Source organism: Triticum urartu, chromosome 1 (genome assembly GCF_003073215.2).
Source record: "Triticum urartu cultivar G1812 chromosome 1, Tu2.1, whole genome shotgun sequence".
Lineage (NCBI taxonomy): Eukaryota > Viridiplantae > Streptophyta > Magnoliopsida > Poales > Poaceae > Triticum > Triticum urartu.
The window spans coordinates 577,679,277-577,699,365 of record NC_053022.1 but is presented as its reverse complement, the minus strand read 5'-3'; the positions used below and the strand labels follow the sequence as shown (position 1 = coordinate 577,699,365).

The 20,089-nt window shown below is 43.2% G+C and overlaps 1 long non-coding RNA gene and 1 pseudogene across 1 annotated transcript; both read left to right on the top strand.

The window, feature by feature from the left end:
* The first annotated feature begins 861 nt into the window (after positions 1–861).
* LOC125532233 lies at positions 862–14,151 on the top strand (annotated as a pseudogene).
* A 2,968-nt stretch (positions 14,152–17,119) lies between these two features.
* Positions 17,120–19,635, top strand: LOC125532228. Its single transcript, XR_007293888.1, has 4 exons — positions 17,120–17,645; positions 17,820–17,951; positions 18,736–18,931; positions 19,000–19,635. It is a non-coding gene; the product is annotated as an uncharacterized LOC125532228 (long non-coding RNA).
* Positions 19,636–20,089: the final 454 nt, after the last annotated feature.

The window sequence follows — 20,089 nt, the reverse complement described above, 5'->3', positions numbered from 1 at the left end:
CTTGCCTGCTCTCTTCCGTGCTCCCACCTCATCCAATGACTGTCTTTTTTTTTCTTTCTAATCTAATTGTCTCTTCCCTGATTTTAAGGGGGTGGGGCCGGGCCTTATTTTATTCCAATCAAATCAAACTACGTATGCGGGAGTACGGATGGAGGGAAGCAGGCAAGTCTCATCCGGAAAAACGAGAAATAAAAAGCAACCGTCGTCTTTCCGATGAATGAGGAGTAGTCCCGTTGAACCCACAGGTCAGAGCAGCTGACCCCACCGTCATAATAATGTGATAAGGTAGAAAAGTTGGGACTTCTAACGAGCGACAGTCCAACTTTCCTCCAAGTCAACCGAAATTCCCCAATCTCTCCTCACTAGGGATGGCAACGGGGCCCATACCCGCCAAACCCGTGGGGATTTCATCTATTAGGGGGTGGGGATGGGCGAAAAACATCCCCATGGGGATATTTACCAAACTATTTTATTCCCCACGGGGTACAACGGGGATGGGGACGATATCCTATTCCCCAGACCCAATACCCATCGGGGACCCGGTTAGTAATTGTGATACTACGGTCAACCTTAAAATATTCACAAATAAACTTGCGAAAACAAAAAAAGCTCTAAAAAACCTTAAACCTATCTCACATCATCACCTCAGCTGCCACCATGACCAAGAAGTCAATACAACCTAGATAGGCATTAGTAGGACAAGGACAACATCATGTATATATGTTGATTATAGGGTGTCATATTATATATATGAGTATTTGTTTATGGGGATGGGAACCCTAGTGAGGCCCCGTTCCTCAGTGGGGCATGGGTATGGGGAAATTTCATCCCCAGTCATGTAAACGGGGATGGGGATGGGATGATAGGAAATAGATGAGGATGGGGATGTTCTAGGTATCCCCATAGGGGATTATCCCCATTGCCATCCCTACTCCTCACGTGCAAGCCCCATTTTCCTTCCCCAACAAACTGGGAAGATTAGGAGAGGCATTGGAAGCCGGGAACAGCAAGGATCGGAGGCAGCGCGCGGCCGCGCGGCACACTACAACCAGGCAGATCTGAGAACTCGCTGGCTCGCCGGACGCCGGCGCCGTCGATCCGGGTGAAGCCAACGCGGCAACGCCTCAACCGCAAGCGGCGCCGCGACACCAGGTCGCCATCCACCGACGGCCGTCGGCGCGGCGCGGTCCCGTCGGGGCTACAGACTCTATCTCGGTGAGGCCCCTGTAAGCTATAGACTCTACAGTCATTACTCAAATTTGTGTGTACATATATTTTTCGGGATCCAAGCGTAGATGGGCTCCCCGGTGAGTTTTCTTGGTGGTCAGTGGCGGTCCTTGGGGGTCCTCCTCGCCGGTGGCCGGGTCTGCGACGGTGGCTTTGCGCTGTTCTGTGACGGCTGCTGTGATGGGGCGGCACAGGGGTGTGTCCGGTGGGGAGGTTGGCTGGAGGGATGGGCGGCGCCGACGTGCTTGGGTCACCCGTCACTGGCACAGCGGTGTGCCGGTCCGGAGCATCCGCTCCCCCACCTCCCCCTTTCCCCAGCCACGTGCAGGTTGTCGCAACTCCGGCGATGCTCAAGGCGGGTCATCTGCCGCGGGACATCGGTTGGGGGTGTCCCTCTGGTACAAAGCTGGCCTCTTTGGATGGTCTTGGGGGTGCCTGGATGTTGGGCGGCGGCCCTAGTGGAGGGAGGCGTGGAGTTCGAGGGTGGAACCTGCGTCTCAGGTGCGGGCGGGGAGCCATGGCTTCGTGGGGGGCTTGGCTGCGGGTGATGGGCGGAGCGGGGGTGTCGGAGGGGTGTGATCGCCGGGGTCCATCACTTGCCCAGTCCTCGTACTGGCCGGCGGCGGCGGCGTCCACGGACGTCGTATCCTTCTTGAAGGCTCCGTCGCGGTGCTCCCACTCCTCCGTGTGGCTCCGGGTAAAAACTTGATCTTCGGATCGGACGGTGGCGGCTATCTGTGGTCGTACCCTTCTGGGAGGCACCGTCCTGGAGTCCTTGCTTCGTCATTGTCCATCTCACCCCTCCTCGGTGGCTCCTAGTAGTTCTTCTTGGTTCATCTCTAGTTTGCTTGGTTGTCGTCCGAGTGGTGTGTCGGTGCCCGGCACCTTTGTATCTTGCCTTGGGTGTGTGCGGTATGTCGTGGTGGGTGTGTTTGTATCGGTTCGCTCAGATGTATGTGGTTGTTTGCTTTATAATATATAAAGCGGGGGGCAACCCTTTTTCGGTAAATTCCTAAATCTAGCAGGCAAGGCAGAGGGCCGGAGGCGCATCCATGGCTGTCCAATCTCGGTTGACGCTCTGTCTGTCGCCCAAAAAGAACGAGTAGTGGGACTGTGGGACACTACGCTTCGAGGCAGCAGAAAGGGCATGGTTGGGACGTTCCGCTGGGCTGGGCCTCTGATGCGTAGTAGTAAAACAAATTTTGGCCAAAGCCCTGGGCGGGCCATGACCCAGTTGGGCTCCTGTGATGGGCATAGCATTTGTAGTAGACTCGTCTTTGAGGCCGACCATTTTCCACCATACAGAGCTATCATACGGAAAGATCACCAGTTAATTTTATACACAAATAATTGTTCATTTCACCAAGAATAATACTCATTGTGACACTTAGATTGACGACACCATAAATATTGGTTGGGACTAAAGAATTGGTACATACGATTATGTTTTACAATTTTCAGTATGTTAATTATATTGTTGGAAAAACGAAAAAGCTAATCTATTCCTTGTGTCGGCTCTCCTGCAACTGTGCTCTATTAAGGGAAATTAAATTTGGTTGCTACAATGCTTAAACTCTCTGTGATGGGTTTGCTAATAGATAGATGGAACCTGATGTGCTCGAGCGTATACTTGATGGAAGCGAGAAACCGACGAATCTACCACTTGCACTTCTGGACAACATCACCGCACATTTCTCCAAAGAGCGAGAGATTGGCCATGGTGGATTCGCCACGGTTTATAAGGTAAATTTTCCTTTTAAAAAGAAACTATCCATATAGTGCCTAAACATCCCAAGGATAGCACTGTATCACCAAAGAATGGAGTGTGTGCTTTGCGGTGACATGTGCATTTACATCTAGGTGTTTCAAATAATTAAAATGGTTAGTTTCAGATTTTGAAATATGATGTTAGGATTTTCAAAAAATGTGCATTATGGGATGAGGTGTGAACCTGCAAATTCTGGGCCAAACATATGTGGGTTTGCAGCAAGTAAACAAGTAGAAAAGGGTCTAAAAGCAGCAAATGTCATTGATGGACTTATTTCCGTCGTAAACTTATGTTTAAATTACCAGCAATGCAGACCTAGGAACTTTTATTTCTAAATAATGGAGAGCTGTATTTTTTCTATCTCTTGGTGCAGCCCTCACTGTAGCTGAACTATGTAAACAATGAGAGATGACAGCTCTCGTATCAGGGTTGCTACAGCTCCAAGATACCACTTAGGTTTTGTGGCATATATCGCCAAGTCAAATTCTTTTGGCAGTATATTACCAGATTTGATACGTAGCATTAACAAGTGTGAGGTGTTTGGAGTACAAGCACCTCCACATGCCGTGTGGCCAGCTTATGGTGCCATAAGTTGCGGCGGAGAGCCTCAAGTTTTCCTTAGCAAGTACGGGGACCGTGCATGTATGTGTGGGTTGGCTTGTCTACTTTGTACTCCATTTCAAACAAAAAAATGTTGTGTTCTTAGGGTATTACACACCCTATTTTCTCTATTATTTTATCACGCTATACTTGATCTAAATGCTCACAGCAGGGCTATACTTGATCTAAATGCTCACAAGAGAACTCTCACGCCGTATCCTTGGTCCTAAAAATGATGGTGCATTCTTAAACAGGGTATCCTCTCAAATGGAAATGTTTCTGTGAAGAGGATAAGGAGCAACCATACAATTGATGAGAAGCTATTTTATCGTGAAGTTAATAGCCTTATGGCTACTAACCATCCAAATATAGTTCGGTTTGTTGGCTTCTGTGCTAGTACTGACCAGATAGCAATAGAAAAAGAAGGATCAAGAGAACTTATTTATGCCGAGATAAGAGAAAGATTGCTCTGTTTCGAGTATATCAGCAATGGAAGCCTGCAAAAGTTTATTAGCGGTATGCTGCTCTTCGCTTTACCTTTTTTGGAATAAAATAATTCTCTTTACTTATTTATCTTCTTTTCTTCACTTTCACTTTTTAACTCGCGATCCACAATCAGTAAGTATATATTGCATATATACAAATGTTACTTTAATTCAGTATGCAAGTTAGCTTGCACAAATGAAATGTCAGAAGATTTCATGCTGCCTTACTACTATTCTTTCTTTCTGTAGATGAATTAAGGGGACTCAATTGGAGTGCACGTTACCGATTAATCAAAGGAATATGTGATGGTCTACATTATCTACACATGGAAAAGCATATATATCATATGGATCTGAAACCTGCCAACATACTACTGGATAATGATATGGTGCCGAAGATTACTGATTTTGGTTTAGCAAGACTAGATGAAAAGTCACAAACAATGAGTATAGACCGTTGTGGATCACTGTAAGCTATGCACCTAAATAGTCGATTGTTGTTCCTGGTATTTACTCTTGCATTCTCTTATGTCATATTGCATCAAACTCCCTTTCCTGTGCAGAGGATATTGTGCTCCTGAATACCTACAACGTGGCAAGATGTCATTCAAATCAGACATATATAGTCTGGGCATTATAATCATTGAACTTGTGACAGGAGAGAAGAGTATTCCCGATAATAACAAAAATAATGTAAGATTGCTTTTACCTCACCACATGAAGATGGCCCCTTTGCAGAAATATCATTTTGTTTTCTTTGCATGTAGTTAAAAAAATTCTGGGTGCTCCTAATTAATTTGCATACTTGGAATAAAATAAATAAATCATCTGATGTCTATACTCAAGTCTCGCATTAAGTGGACTCCTAAATCAGCATGAATGGATAGGTTTGTAACTTTGTGTTGTTTTGTGCCGAAGTGCTAAACTTCTGTGGCAGGTTACCTCAATATGGAAGAGTGGCTTGCATCTCCGTTCTTTCTAGTTTTCACTCCTCTTGTAGTTGACAGACGAAACTGTCATGAACGAAAGTAGCTACCCACAGTTTCAAGTATAGAATGATACACTACTAGATAAACCTCTTTCATGGGGATAATGTGTGTATAAATCTAAAATCTGGATTGAAATTGTTGTGTATTTGGTGATGTTGTGGACAGTTAATAAGAAGAAACACAAATATATATAATTCTACTACTCTTTTTATGATGGGGAGTCTGAGAGGGGAAGTACTTTTAGGAATGCCCAACCTGGTTTCTGGCGTCATCATGCCCCTTGCCGCATGATTGGAGGCACCCACTTGGGTTGCATGATACGTTAAAGGGCATGCGGGCATTGTTTACATTTTGGGTTAAATATTTGGACATCGTCTGTATCACCTTTGGGGAATAACAGGTACTCAGAAGATGGAGGCACAGATGGAAAAAAACAGGGAAGGAAAGTCCATTGTGTTACCAACAAGTAACTAAATGCATCGACATAGGGCTACTCTGCCAGGAAATTGACCCTTGCCAACGGCCTTTTATATCGGAAATAATAGATGATATTGGTAAAATGGAATGTACTACTGGGCAAATCAGCGTTGATGCCATTGAATCCACACTTGGACCGGTAAGCTCATACGCTCCCTGGATACTCAAGAACCTTATTAGCTCTCTCTTGAAACCAGGTGCAAAAGCTTAGAAAAACACTTGGTGAAAGGACCTGCATTCATTATCTTTTGCCAAATCCTTAAACATATGCTGCAACTCTTTCGCCTTCTTCAAAATACATCTTCGGAAATGGAAGGTAGGGAGTACATATGTTCATGCATGGACAGTAACATACATGCCTGGCCTGCTCTTTTCTTGCAGATAAACCATTACATGGAGGATGATATGCTTGGGATTGAGCCACTCGAGTTACATTTTTCTTTTGAGCTTAACACAAAGATGTCATGCTCACTTCAGCTAACTAATGAGACAAATTCTTACATTGCCTTCAACATCCAAAAAGACGGGACCGCTTCCATACTGCATACAGCCGCACACAGGCATTGTGCCGCCACAATCTAAGAGTAGTGTCAATATAACATTGCAGCCACAGGACAAGACACCAAGAGATATGCAGCATGCCGACGAGTTCATTGTGCGGAGCACCAGAGTGAATGATGGCATTGCAATTGAGGATATAACTACAGAAATGTTCAATAAAGAGACAACTAGCGTGGTCGATGAGGTGAATTCGGATGTTGTTTTTGATGCACAGCTGCAAAGCGAGCTTGTTGATGTGCTTAATTCAGTACAACAGGTATTGTGATCAGTGCAAGTCTTGAGAAAATAACTAGCGACCTTTTTTGGTGATGTATTGCTTTTTTGGGAGCAAACTAGACATGACTTGAATGTTGGCATCTGTATATATGTGCAGGCAGAGTGTGCAGTAGAGAAAGGTCCTCTTGAGAATCTCCAAAGTTTCCTAGAAACGTCCGATCAGCTTTTTAGCTCGAACAGGAATGATAGTAGCAGTGACCGGGTGCCAAGCCATGTGGGTGTCCTTTTTAAGGCCCTCGTGAAGACCGAGGGCGAATTCCAGAATCAGTTGTCTCATTGCAGGTTTTTGCCTCATTTATCTTGGTTTAAGTTGTTTCTTTATCTTGACATCATCTAACTCTTGCACTGTGCGTCCCCCTAACTGATCCAGCAAATCTATGGAGCCTGGTTGTCTTTTTGATTGCCTTGTCAGTATGCTTCGGCCATCATCTGAGTCTCGATCTGAAGATGTGAAACACCCATTACCTGGTGCATCGTCCGATAACCTGGAGGCTATCGTATACAGCCTTCCTGCTCTTATTGAACCCAAGCTTGTTCCTTTGCTTGCGAAATTAGCACAACAATTGGTTCAAGCTGGGTGCCAACAGCAATGTGCAGAAATATACAGGTAGCTACTGTCAGCATTATCTTCATTTAGTGTTGTTACATCTGTCAATCAATTTGAATACATTTGCTAACAATTTGGCCATATTCATAATCCATGGAAAAAGGTTCAAAGATTCCAGTTTGGAATGTCGCTATACTAATACGAGTGCTCAGCAAAAAAAGCCATAAAATTATATGCATTACTGAAACTGCGAGGCTCCTGTGGAAAGATTGAATATTTCTTGTTTGTACGTGCCTTTGCTATCTGATTCCTATGCAGTCGCTGCTCCACCTTTGAGACTTGAGTGACTTGCTGAAACATTATTCTCCTTTTTTTGCAGCGAAGCTCGTGCTTCAGCTTTAGAAACGTGTTTGAAGAACTTGGGTGTCGAGAAACTGAATAAAGATGAAGTGCGGGAAATGGCTTGGGAGATTTTGGAGTCCAAAACAAGTAACTGGATTCAGTTCATGCGAATTTCTGTAAGGATCTTTTCTCAAACCTACTAAATAGCACTATAACTTGCCTCTGGTGACGTGTTCTGCTTGAAACAGGTGAAACTTCTTTTTGCTGGGGAACGCCAGCTCTGTAACCAAGTTTTCGGATGCAGCCAATCTTTGAGGGATAAGTGCTTTTCCACAATAACCAAGAACAATTTGGAGAATCTACTCAGCTTTGGTGAGGCAATTGCTATGAGTGAAAGATCACCGGATAAACTGTTTGTTCTGCTAGACATGTATGAGATAATGTGTGGACTTCAAACAGAGGTACATTTTATTCGAGCGTGCATAATGATAAGTTGATAATTATGAATGCCCAATATACAGTTAACATCTGTTTGCGGTTGAGACAAATGTTTTCTCCTTCACGCCACCTGAAAACTTTTCCTGCAGTAATTGTTTTAACAGCTTGGTTTGCTTTGGCCAGTGATATTTTCTTTTCGAGAAAACGCAAAGTACCTTTGCGTTTCCTTTCTTTGAATAGCTAGGGTTTGTTATTAACTTCCATATCTATTTGTTTTACTTAAACATATGCCAGTGATATTGAGCGATTATTAACTGCTGCATATGTTTAAGTAAAACAACAATTTCTGCTTACAGCTATACAAGTATGATAGTAGTCATGTGTCTCAGTTTGATACCATACTTCCATCATTGGAGTGTTGAGCCATCTGTATTTGAGTTCACCTTTTATGCATAATATATATTTCACCATCTCTTATCTCTGATTTGATATTCACCTTAACTTGACAAAGCTTGTAGGAAGTTTGAAGATTTATGGTGTCAATTGAATGTGAATTTATTTTGGTGGTAAGCTTTTATATGGAAATAACTAAAAGGTTCATCTTTTCAACTGAATGTGTAGATTGACACCATCTTTGTTGGAGAATCATGCTCTCAAATGCGCGACTCTGCATTCAGTCTGAAAAATTCTTTAGCACAAACTGCACAGAAGATTTTTAGTTATTTCGAAGAAGCTGTTGCAAAGGATGCAACAAAGAATATTGATACTGATGGAAGAGTTCATGCTTTGACGACCTATGTGATTAATTTTGTTAGGTGTCTTCTCGAGTAAGTGCCTAATCATCTGCATTTCTAATTTTTCGTTGGGGCGTAACCCTCTCAGCGACGCGCCACATCGGAACTTGGGTGTGGTGGCATATGGGCAAGGGCCGGGCCGTCACCCCCCTGGTGGCGCGCCATATCTTGATCCCGATACGATGGAAAGTGAACGAGGATCGTGTCGTCGCATCCTTACTGGCGCGCTACATCAGCGCCCGGATGTAGTGGAAAATGAGCAAGGGTCTTCGCATTTGACTCGACGAGTGCGAAGGGTAAGGAAGCTAGCTGAGCCTAGGAGGATTCGCTTAGGTAGCTGGAACGTAGGGTCTCTGACAGGGAAGCTTCGGGAGCTAGTTGATGTAGCGGTGAGGAGAGGTGTTGATATCATTTGCGTCCAAGAAACCAAATGGAGGGGACAGAAGGCGAAGGAGGTGGAGGATACCGGCTTCAAGCTGTGGTACATAGGGACAACTGCAAACAGAAATGGCATAGGCATTTTGATCAACAAGAGCCTCAAGTATGGAGTTGTAGACGTCAAGAGACGTGGGGGCCGGATTATCCTGGTCAAGATGGTAGTTGGGGACTTAGTTCTGAATGTTATCAACATGTATGCCCCGCAAGTAGGCCACAATGAGAACACCAAGAGGGAGTTCTGGGAAGGCCTGGAAGACATGATTAGGAGTACCGATTGGCGAGAAGCTCTTCATAGGAGGAGACCTCAATGGCCATGTGGGTACATCTAACACAGGTTTTGAAGGGGCGCATGGGGCTTTGGCTATGGCATCAGGAATCAAGGAGAAGATGTCTTAAGCTTTGCTCTAGCCTACGACATGATTGTAGCTAACACCCTCTTTAGAAAGACAGAATCACATCTGGTGACTTTTAGTAGTGGCCAACACTAGCCAGATCGATTTCATTCTCTTCTCCATCTGGTGACTTTTAGTAGTGGCCAGCACTCTAGCCAGATTGATTTCACCCTCTCGAGAAGAGAAGATAGGCGTGTGTGCCTAGACTGTAAGGTGATACCTGGGGAGAGTGTTGTACCCCAGCATAAGCTGGTGGTTGCTGACTTCCGCTTTCGGATTCGTGTCCAGCGGGATAAGCGTGCCAAAGTCGCTAGAACGAAGTGGTGGAAGCTCAAGGGGGAGGTAGCTCAGGCGTTCAAGGAGAGGGTCATTAAGGATGGCCCTTGGGAGGAACGAGGGGATGCGGACAATGTGTGGATGAAGATGGCGACTTGCATTCGTGAGGTGGCCTCGAAGGAGTTTGGAGTGTCCAGGGAAAGGAGAAGCAAAGATAAGGATACCTGGTGGTGGAATGATGATGTCCAGAAGGCGATTAAAGAGAAGAAAGATTGCTTCAGACGCCTATATCTGGATAGGAGTGCAGGCAACATAGAGAAGTACAAGATGGCGGCCGCAAAGCGAGCTGTCAGTGAAGCAAGGGGTCGGGCATATGAGGACCTCTAGCAATGGTTAGGCGCGAAGGAAGGCGAAAGGGACATCTATAAGATGGCCAAGATCCGAGAGAGGAAGATGAGGGATATTGGCCAAGTCAAATGCATCAAGGACGGAGCAGACCAACTCTTGGTGAAGGATGAGGAGATTAAGCATAGATGGCGGGAGTACTTCGACAAGCTGTTCAATGGGGAGAATGAGAGTTCTACCATTGAATTGTATGACTCCTTTGATGAGACCAGCATGCGTTTTGTGCGGTGAATCCAGGAGTCTGAGGTCAAGGAGGCTTTAAAAAGGATGAAAGGAGGCAAGGCGATGGGCCTTGATTGTATCCCCATTGAGGTGTGGAAAGGCCTCGGGGACACAGCGATAGTATGGCTAACCAAGCTTTTCAACCTCATTTTTCGGGCAAACAAGATGCCAGAAGAATGGAGACGGAGTATATTAGTACCAATCTTCAAGAAAAGGGGGGTGTTCAGAGTTGTACTAATTACCATGGAATTAAGCTGATGAGCCATACAATGAAGCTATGGGAGAGAGTCGTTGAGCACCGCTTAAGAAGAATGACAAGCATGACCAAAAATCACTTTGGTTTCATGCCTAGGAGGCCGACCATGGAAGCCATCTCTTGGTACGACAACTTATGGAGAGATACTGGGAGCAAAAGAAGGACTTGCATATGGTGTTCATTGACTTGGAGAAGGCCTATGATAAGATACCACGGAATGTCATATGGTGGACCTTGGAGAAACACAAAGTCCCAACGAAGTACATTACCCTCATCAAGGACATGTACGATAATGTTGTGACAAGTGTTCGAACAAGTGATGTCGACACTGATGACTTCCCGATTAAGATAGGGCTGCATCAAGGGTTAGCTTTGAGCCCTTATCTTTTTGCCTTGGTGATGGGATGAGGTCACAAGGCATATACAAGGAGATATCCCATGGTGTGTGCTCTTTGCGGATGATGTGGTGCTAGTTGACGATACTCGGACGGGGGTAAATAGGAAATTAGAGTTATGGAGACAAACCTTGGAATTGAAAGGGTTTAGGCTTAGTAGAACTAAAACCAAGTACATGATGTGCGGTTTCAGTACTACTAGGTGCGAGGAGGAGGTTAGCCTTGATGGGCAGGTGGTACCTTAGAAGGACACCTTTCGATATTTGGGGTAAATGCTGCAGGAGGATAGGGGTATTGATGAAGATGTGAACCATTGAATCAAAGCCGGATGGATGAAATGGCGCCAAGCTTCTGGCATCCTCTGTGGCAAGAGAGTGCCACAAAAGCTAAAAGGCAAGTTCTACAGGATGGCGGTTTGACCCGCAATGTTGTATGGCGCTGAGTGTTGGCTGACTAAAAGGCGACATGTTCAACAATTAGGTGTGGCGGAGATGCGTATGTTGAAATGGATGTGTAGCCACACGAGGAAGGATCAAGTCCGGAATGATGATATACGAGATAGAGTTGGGGTAGCACCAATTGAAGAGAAGCTTGTCCAACATCATCTGAGATGGTTTGGGCATATTCAGCGCAGGCCTCCAAAAGCTCCAGTGCATAGCGGACGGCTAAAGCGTGCGGAGATGTCAAGAGAGGGCAGGGTAGACCGAATTTGACATGAGAGGAGTCCGTTAAGAGAGACCTGAAGGATTGGAGTATCACCAAAGAACTAGCTATGGACAGGGTTGCTCGTATTTTCATCTGTTCATTCTAAAATTATATTTGGACCTTTTGAGGCTTCTAGGAATTAGATCGTTGTTCCAACTGTTTCGGTGAGCAGAACACATAGATAATACTGCTTGCAGTTGTAGGTGAACTTCATTTCTCCATTCTTGTAAAGGTGGTGTTGATACAATTCTAATTTTTACCTATTAAATGCCTCTTCAGGCTTCATTTTTTCTAACTAGTAATTCCCTATCCATGTTATCTTTCAATATGTCACTACTTGCTGCAGCTTCACAAAATAAAGGAATAAAAGGTAAATAATGACAGCAATCTGCTTTTTTTGTGTAGTTATCAATCAACTCTGAAACAGCTCTTCCAGGAATTCAACAGGGAAGATGGAACAGGTTCTGAGCTGGCATATATAACCATGAGTATTATGGAAGCTTTACAAAATAATTTGGATGCAAAAGCAAAACAATATAAGGATCCTGCACTCATGCACATATTTTTGATGAATAACATTAATTATATTGTTAAATATGTCGGCAGGTATGTTCCTTATGAAGTACAATCGAACTCATAATTAGTTAGTGTGTGAGTTTAACATAATTGGAGTTCACTCTAATGCTCTCTTCCCTTTCTTTCAGATCAGAAGCCAAGAATCTATTAGGCGATGACTGGATTCAAAGGAATCGAGGGATTGTACAGCGAAATACATATCAATATAGAATGGTTGGTTGGTCAAAAGTTTGTTGGCTAGAAATCTTGAAACTCATTTGTGTCATTTCTCTTACATTTTGATGCCATCTTATTGAAGCTTTCTAACCTCATAAATATATATGTTCTCACTAAGAACGCCAGTCGAAACACACTCGAATATAAAATATATATGTAAGTACTAATAATGAATAGGTGGGAGGAATGCAGAAATAATTGAACATTGATGCATCTCGTAAATGGGATTTAGCTAATATGTTTCGCAGTCCCCTAATTTTTTGTTGCTGAGTTATGACTGGATAGATTTCCTTGGGATGTAGTATTGTTCAGAAGGAAAACTTTTTGGCTTGAGTGTATCGCTAATTCCTGAACATTTCTTTGGTGGCCGCTTTATATGTTACAAGTATGATATAATATTGCTTAGAAAGTGAAAATATAGTCGCAAAAATAAGAAAAGCTAAGAAGTAAAATATTTATGTGCATTGCCTTAATTTAGTTTTCTAATGTTGTAGGTGTTGCAATGTCTATCACTCGAAAGTCATAGCGGTACAGTTTCAAGAACAGTTGTGAAAGAGAGGTTTGCTCATATGCAGTGACTATTTCAGCATACTTTATTGCCATGATGGCCTATTATTCCATTCTGAAACATTGTTCTACCCTATGATGCTATCAGATTCAGGTCTTTCAATGTGTTATTTGGAGAGATTTATGAGAAGCAGTGTGGCTGGTCTGTTCTGGATTCAGAGTTGCGTGAGTCACTAAGAATCGCAGTTGCAGAAATTCTGTTGTGTGCATACAGGTCTTTCAAAATGCATTTCGGGTATTTTTCTTGACACTCACACACCTCGTACTTGCAAACAATGGATTTTGCTGTAATTCGTCGACGGATATTGATGTTCATGTCTGAAGGCCATAGCTCCTAGTGCGTGTTTAATTCTTTTTGGCGCCTATAATACCGCTTTGTCAAATCGCAGGTCTCTCATCGACAGCGGCAGAGCCCCCGAGAAATACATCAAGCACACGCCCGAGCAACTCGAGCTACTCCTTTACGATCTATTTGAGGGAAAACAGGAAAGCGGTTGATGGCTGCGTCGCCGTCGCGAGTACGCTTCTGTAACAATTGGGGCCCCGCGGTTTGTCCACCCAGCAGTCCATCCAGCATGCATGGGATGTTTGACCTTTTGGTCGTGGGTTGACCGCAGTTCTGAATCTTACAAGAGTTTCCGACAGTGATGATTGGCCCTATTGTGCTAGTACTATCTTATAAGAGTTGACCACGGTAACCAGTGGAGGCTCAGTTCTGAACTGTGATAAGAGTTGACCACTGTGATTGCTTGCTGGTTTTGTTCTGGTCAATTTATGTACTCAGACAAGCCACGGATACAAGCTCAGTTCTGAATTGTGATAAGAGTACTACTTTTGGGTTTTGGCCACACATACAAGCTCTTGTCTTGGTGAGCTTACTGAGTCTGAAACGCTCTTCCGCGACTGGTTCAGAAGCACAGCTGTATGGGAACTAAAGCAGTGGAAGCAACGCGTCGACAAGAAGTTTTTATCATGAAACCTAATTCAGCTCCGTGATTATGTGGATAATTGTTGTTTCGTTAACATCATCTGTTGACCCACTGTGATCAGTGGGAATCTCGGTACTGAATCCCGTGTTAAGAGCTACTAGTTGACCACAGACCACAGTGATATGAGTGGCTCTGCTCCCTGGTTATGTCCTGGTCTGCTTGCTACTTTGGGGCACACTCCAATCTATTGTGATTTGTTCTCATCTTTTACCTTCTTTGAGAATTTATTCTGATCAGTCAGTGACTGCTCCCACGAATTTGCCGTTAAGTTATCACGTGAGGGTCATTTTGGGGCTCTATTTTTTCGCAAAACTGTCTGGAATTTTTTTGGCTGGACTAAATTGACAAAAGTGCATCCTCTACATATTGTTGTTGAAGATATATGTGCGTTGGCCAATGCATGAAACTTGACATGGTACCAGAGCCACGGGTCTCAACTTCGAGTCATGGCTTTCACAAAGTAGTCATGTATGGCTACTGCTGGTAAACTTTGGAAACGAGCATCATGTTGTTCAAATTTATTTTGGAAAAAAAATGCTTGGTCCTTTTGCTTTTGACAATGAAATCAGAGTTGATTGGTTCAAATCATTTTGGCTAGAAAACTACTGTAGCTACTTAACAAAAGTTGTTGATCATCGACATTGTGTTGTTGCTCTCCACAGTTTATTTGTTTGTTTGTCTGTTATATGCATCTCTACTCCTAATGTCTGAGTTGGTAGGATTGCGTCCACGGTTTATTTTCGTCTGGTTTATTTTTGTCCGGTTTATTTTCGTCTCACATCCCACCACCATATCTCATCAAGTTGTTTTTTTTACCTTCACAATAAAAACTTTCCTAACCTTTCCAAAGTTTCCTAACTAGACACGTTATAAACGGGAAGGAACTGATAGCACGTTACCAATCAATAAAATTTAGTTTTATGACAATTAATTCCAAATCTTAATTTTCCTAATGCATCGTCCTTTGCCTTTTCTAAGTGGTTGTTTGCATAAGGAGAGTTAGCCACGGGTATATCTCTACTCCTAATGAAGGAGTTGTTGTTTGGTTTCGCTTCACTTCATTACCTTGGCCAACACATTCCCAACAGATTCAAAAATCACAAATTAGAATTCAACCTTTTCATGTACAACACATTCCCCTCGATCTGTTTCCTACGTCGATCGACAAGGACGCCCCAGCCGCCTTCGCGGCCCTCTTCGCCACCGTTGAGATCAGAGACGACCCGCCGCCGCCGCCGTCGCGGATTTCCAGTGACGCCCGCAGAGCGGCCCACACCCTCGCCAATCAATGGCATCAATCACGTATCAATCGTGCATCAATCGCACATTGAACAGGAGGACCTCGCCTCACCGGTCGTCCGCCATCGGAGCCCATCTCCTTCTCTGTCGTCGTGCTTGTGCATCCGCCGCAGCTGTCACCCGGATCGCGTCTCACGCTGTCGCCGTCTTCCACCATACTGAAGTGGCTGCCGCCAACAGGACACCTCCACCCCGCCCCGCCCCATCTTGCAGCACCCGAATCAGTGCATGCGTACGAGAGACGCAGCCACTCAGGGCATGTAGATGTACTGAACTCTAGACCTGATCGATCAGTGCATGCAGGCGTACTGAAACCGGGACAAGCAAGCCTCTGCTTGCAAGGTAGCAGCAGCACTGGGATATACATACTATACTAATATGCATACAACAAAGTACTGCGATTTGCCCCAGTAGATTAGTTCCATTTTAGTTTTAGTTATAAACCATTTAGTATAGTACGTGAAGTCGGCCCTCCAGTAGTACAGAAGTATTTTCTTTATCTGCTGGTGAAGGTAGCTGCTGTCGTTTCCAAACAGACTCAAGGTAATTGCTATTGGGTTCTATCGATTTAGAATTAACATGGCACAGATGTATAGCTAACATTTTTTGGATGGCTACAAGTACATTTTTCTTAATTGTAAACCATGATGTATTTTCTTTCGGTAACTCGAATCACTGACCTACAGCATGATAGCCCATATATTTGTGCGGAAATGTTGGAGATGGCCCGTTTAAAATGATGTTTTAGAAATTTTTTCAGTAAAAATCAGGGTGCCAGCAGCGTGATGTTTGTATAATATTTCAGGAGAAGTGGATCTTTTTGGGCAGTTATAGCCTCCAACTTTCTGAATGAGTATCAAAAAGAATGCTATGAGGTAATGCAAGCACTTATATTCAACATATGGGCTACTCTAGGTTGCATGCTAAATTATGATTAGAAGTATCTCTATTTTTCAATCTAAGGCGTCTGAACTTTTTACTACTGTTCTTTTATATTCGAGTAACATTGCTTCCTAATTTCACTTGATTTGCATTGGACGACTCCCAGAGCTAGGAGCTCAGCGAGCACAGGGATCTGTTCTGAGCTCCTCCCTGTCTGTTCTCATGTTTCTTGTATCAACACATTCATTAAATGGGTGTACTGTAGTTCATATCTTATTTGCAAGTTGTGCAAAGCTGATGCTATTTGATCGTCTCAGTTAGATGAAAAATCAGGCAAGGTCTAAGGAAAGAAGAATTGAGGATCGGGAAGCATAGGAGCAGATTCTCGCGATATGTTACTGTGTCATCTTAGCCGATAACAAATGGAGAAGAAACAGAAAAGAAGTGGAGGATGAATATTGGACCAAGAATTTAATGAGGTCATGTGAATCTTTTGTCTTCACTTTGAGGTAAACTTCTACCTACTCCTGAGATCAGTGAATGATGTGTGGATTGAAGAATTAGTTTCTGGCTAATGGAACTACTAACTAGAATCTGAATATAAATGTTTAAAATCAAAACTGGGTTTAAACAATTGAGACTTTGATCTAGCAGTAAAAGCAAAGTTGTAGAGCATATGAAGGAGGTGGAAGTATGTAATACTGAAAGCTGATTTTTTATGCATGATTAGTTTTAAGAAATACTTTTATGCATGTTATTGATACCTGCATCTCCCTTGATCTTCTTGTAGTAGAAACAAATTAGTTGGTTGGTTACCCTATAATTTAGTGCTAATTACTCTCCACCCATCTCGTCACATTCTATTCACCTTGGATTTAGATCAAGGTTCAGATCCTGGCGCATTTTTCTCGGTGAAAACAGATTGCACAATTGCAGATGCAGAGGGGGAGAGAGGAAAAGGATTTCATGTCTCAGCCAAGCAGGAGTCGTTCATCTCCATGCAGCAGGAGCAACGCACGTGCAAATGCGAGCCCACAGTAAGCCGCCATTGCCTTTCTCTTAGCCCAATCGCCCTCTCTGCACATATTTTGTATGTGTGTCCTTGCAAAACGATCCATATCCCGCATAAGTGGGATACTTTGCTCAGCTTGCTCCACTATTGAAGTACTTTGTTGTAAACACGTTTCTACATAATAATTGTTAATACCTTAACTTTGATGTGAAGGTTTGCATTATTGTTGTCGGACCTGAATTACATGAAAGACTTCAACAAGGGATGTTTTCCCTTTCACGTGATTGTCTTGCTGCCTTCCTCCTGCCTTTCAGTTCCATGCATGTACGCAGCTCCAAGATCCAAAGGCGTGCGATTGTCACGGCAAACGCGAGTAGCAAGGATGACAAGGCGGAGGAGGGAGGGAGAGTGTTCAACCCATCCAGGTTGCGACCAACCAATCTCCGTTAATATCATTCATGTTGGTGCTGCCACTCTCCACGGAGGTGCCGGTCGGCCGGCACATACGTCAGTACGTCATCTATCTCAGATTCTCAGTCACAGCTATGATAATTGGAATATATTCATCTCCAGCTACAGGCCCATATTTTTTTGGTTCATGGAAAGAATTTTATAATTTTATCCTGTAGTTTCATGCTCCACATTTTGATAAAATTGACAAATGTCAGATTTGATTCGTTATTAGGTTCATGAATGCCAGGCGCTGCTCTTTTTTGTGAGGACTGTGGTCAGCAGCGCTGCTTACCACGTTGATGATTGTAGAAGCAACACCCAAAAGGAGTGACATCACAAAGATGGAGGACGACATCGAGCTGAGGTGAGCCATTGCCAATTTTCCATGATACACAAGAATGGAAGTGATTTGTTTCTAATTCTGGCACAAAAACTAATAGAAGTCATGTATTATGGTTTTTAATGCTTGTGTATTTTTCTGTGATCTTTAGAAGAATTGTACCCTGAGAAAATTCGAGAAATCAATTGTATGTAACTTTGGAAATTAAGTATGTTGGTAGCATTCTGATGTTTAATATACTAGGTGACATCCTGCACGTTGATGATTGTATGTAACTTTGGAAATTAAGTAGTGGGGGTGGGCCTTTTCGCATGCATGTTATGTGATGGATGCGGCATGCTTGCATGTTGAGAAAAATAGTTAGAGGGGGTAGCTATTTAAATATAGAAGATACCAGTGATCATACAACATGTGAAAAGTCATTAATAGCAACATATTTAGTATGACCTTGTTAAAGTGATGGTCTACCTGACAGCTTTCAATAAAGCACTAAGCCTCAATTGAACTGACAATATCTTGAGAAAGAGAAAGGTTATATGCTACAAAGGTTGTTTAAAATGTCGATTTGTTGGATAAACAAACTATGGTATATACATCCTTGGTGAACTTAGTTATGTATATGTACATTTGTGAGTGTTGAATAATGTCGCCATGTTGTGGATTTGGTGTTGACTTGCCTAATTTCTGTAGTATTATATGGTTCGTGCAGGCAAATATTTAAGGTAAGGGCGGTGGCTCTATTATATTGGAGTGTAAATTATTTGAGTAATGTATATTTATATATCTGTTGCCCCTGCTCCTCTTGCAGCAACACGAGCCACATTGAAGCCTGTGGCCAAGAAAGTTCTTATCAAGTCCGCCGCTCGCCTTGAGCAGCGCACAAAGAACGCTACCGACTTCGATGAGCATAGATGTCGTTAGAGGATGTTGTCGGTGGCTCTGCCCTCAAGATCTGTAGGAAGGTCATCAACAAGCTCACCTCTATGCTCAACCATTGCCTCAAGGTGAGAAACCCGATTCATACGACATCTATGTCATTTAATTTGTACTCATGGGTTCTATATCACCTCAGCTGATTTCAGTGCCTTGAGCTTTTCTTGCATTTGTGAATGGTGTAACATCTGCGGGATGATATCAACAAGTTCAACGTCAAAAATGAGCTCAACATTGTAGAGCGTTTACTACATCATGGTCATATACAAGTATTAGATGGCATCATATGTAACTACAACCTTCCTCTTCAGCATGTCTTTTATTTTGCGGGTATCATGTCTTTTATTTGGCAGGTAGCATTTATGTTGAAGACGATTCTTTAATCCTTTCTGAGGTGAAATACAAGCATGTAGCCTACCTCCCTTAATTATTGTATGATGGAGTTTTTGTTGATACAGAGCAATATTCATGTGAGGCCTCACTAATGTAAACTAAAGAAAAACTATTTAGTAGGCATATTTCATTTCTTAATGGGCGAGTATTTTACAAGTCACGATGCTTAGTTTATGTCTGACCATACTGTGAACACATAATAGCATTGAGTAGCGGGGTGAGGTGGTGGGCGCAGTCGCAGGCGCATGGCAGAGAGAGGCAGAGATGGGATTGGATGTGATGGCTGATAATGCTGATGCAGTTGCTGTCCATTTTGAGATGAAGAAGCGTTGTTAATGTCATTTTATAAAATATAGAAAATTTGGATATATCAGTTAAAATAAAAAATAGGGTGATGCTGAGTACAAAAAAATTTAGCGGGGAATCTTTATGAAGTCCTATATTCTTCTCGTATCCCCCAACTCTACCCATGCAACACGCTGGACATCCATGTCTATTCCCTCTGACGGCTACAAGGAGTAAGAGAGAGTGAGATGAAGGGTGAGCGGAGGAAGGGAGAGATGGAGATATATAGAGAGAGGAAGAGCGGAGAGAGGGGAGGTTTACATGACATTGTTGTTGAGTTACTCAAATATATATATATATATATATATATATATATATATATATATATATATATATGCATTATAGCCCGTAGCAACGCACGGGCGTTCTACTAGTGATACATGAAAACTAACTAGACATTGTCATCTTGTCGAACTTCTCAACAAGCGGGAGCTCCTATTAGACTCTGTTATATGCATGATACATGAAAACAAAGTAGAGGTTGTCGTCTT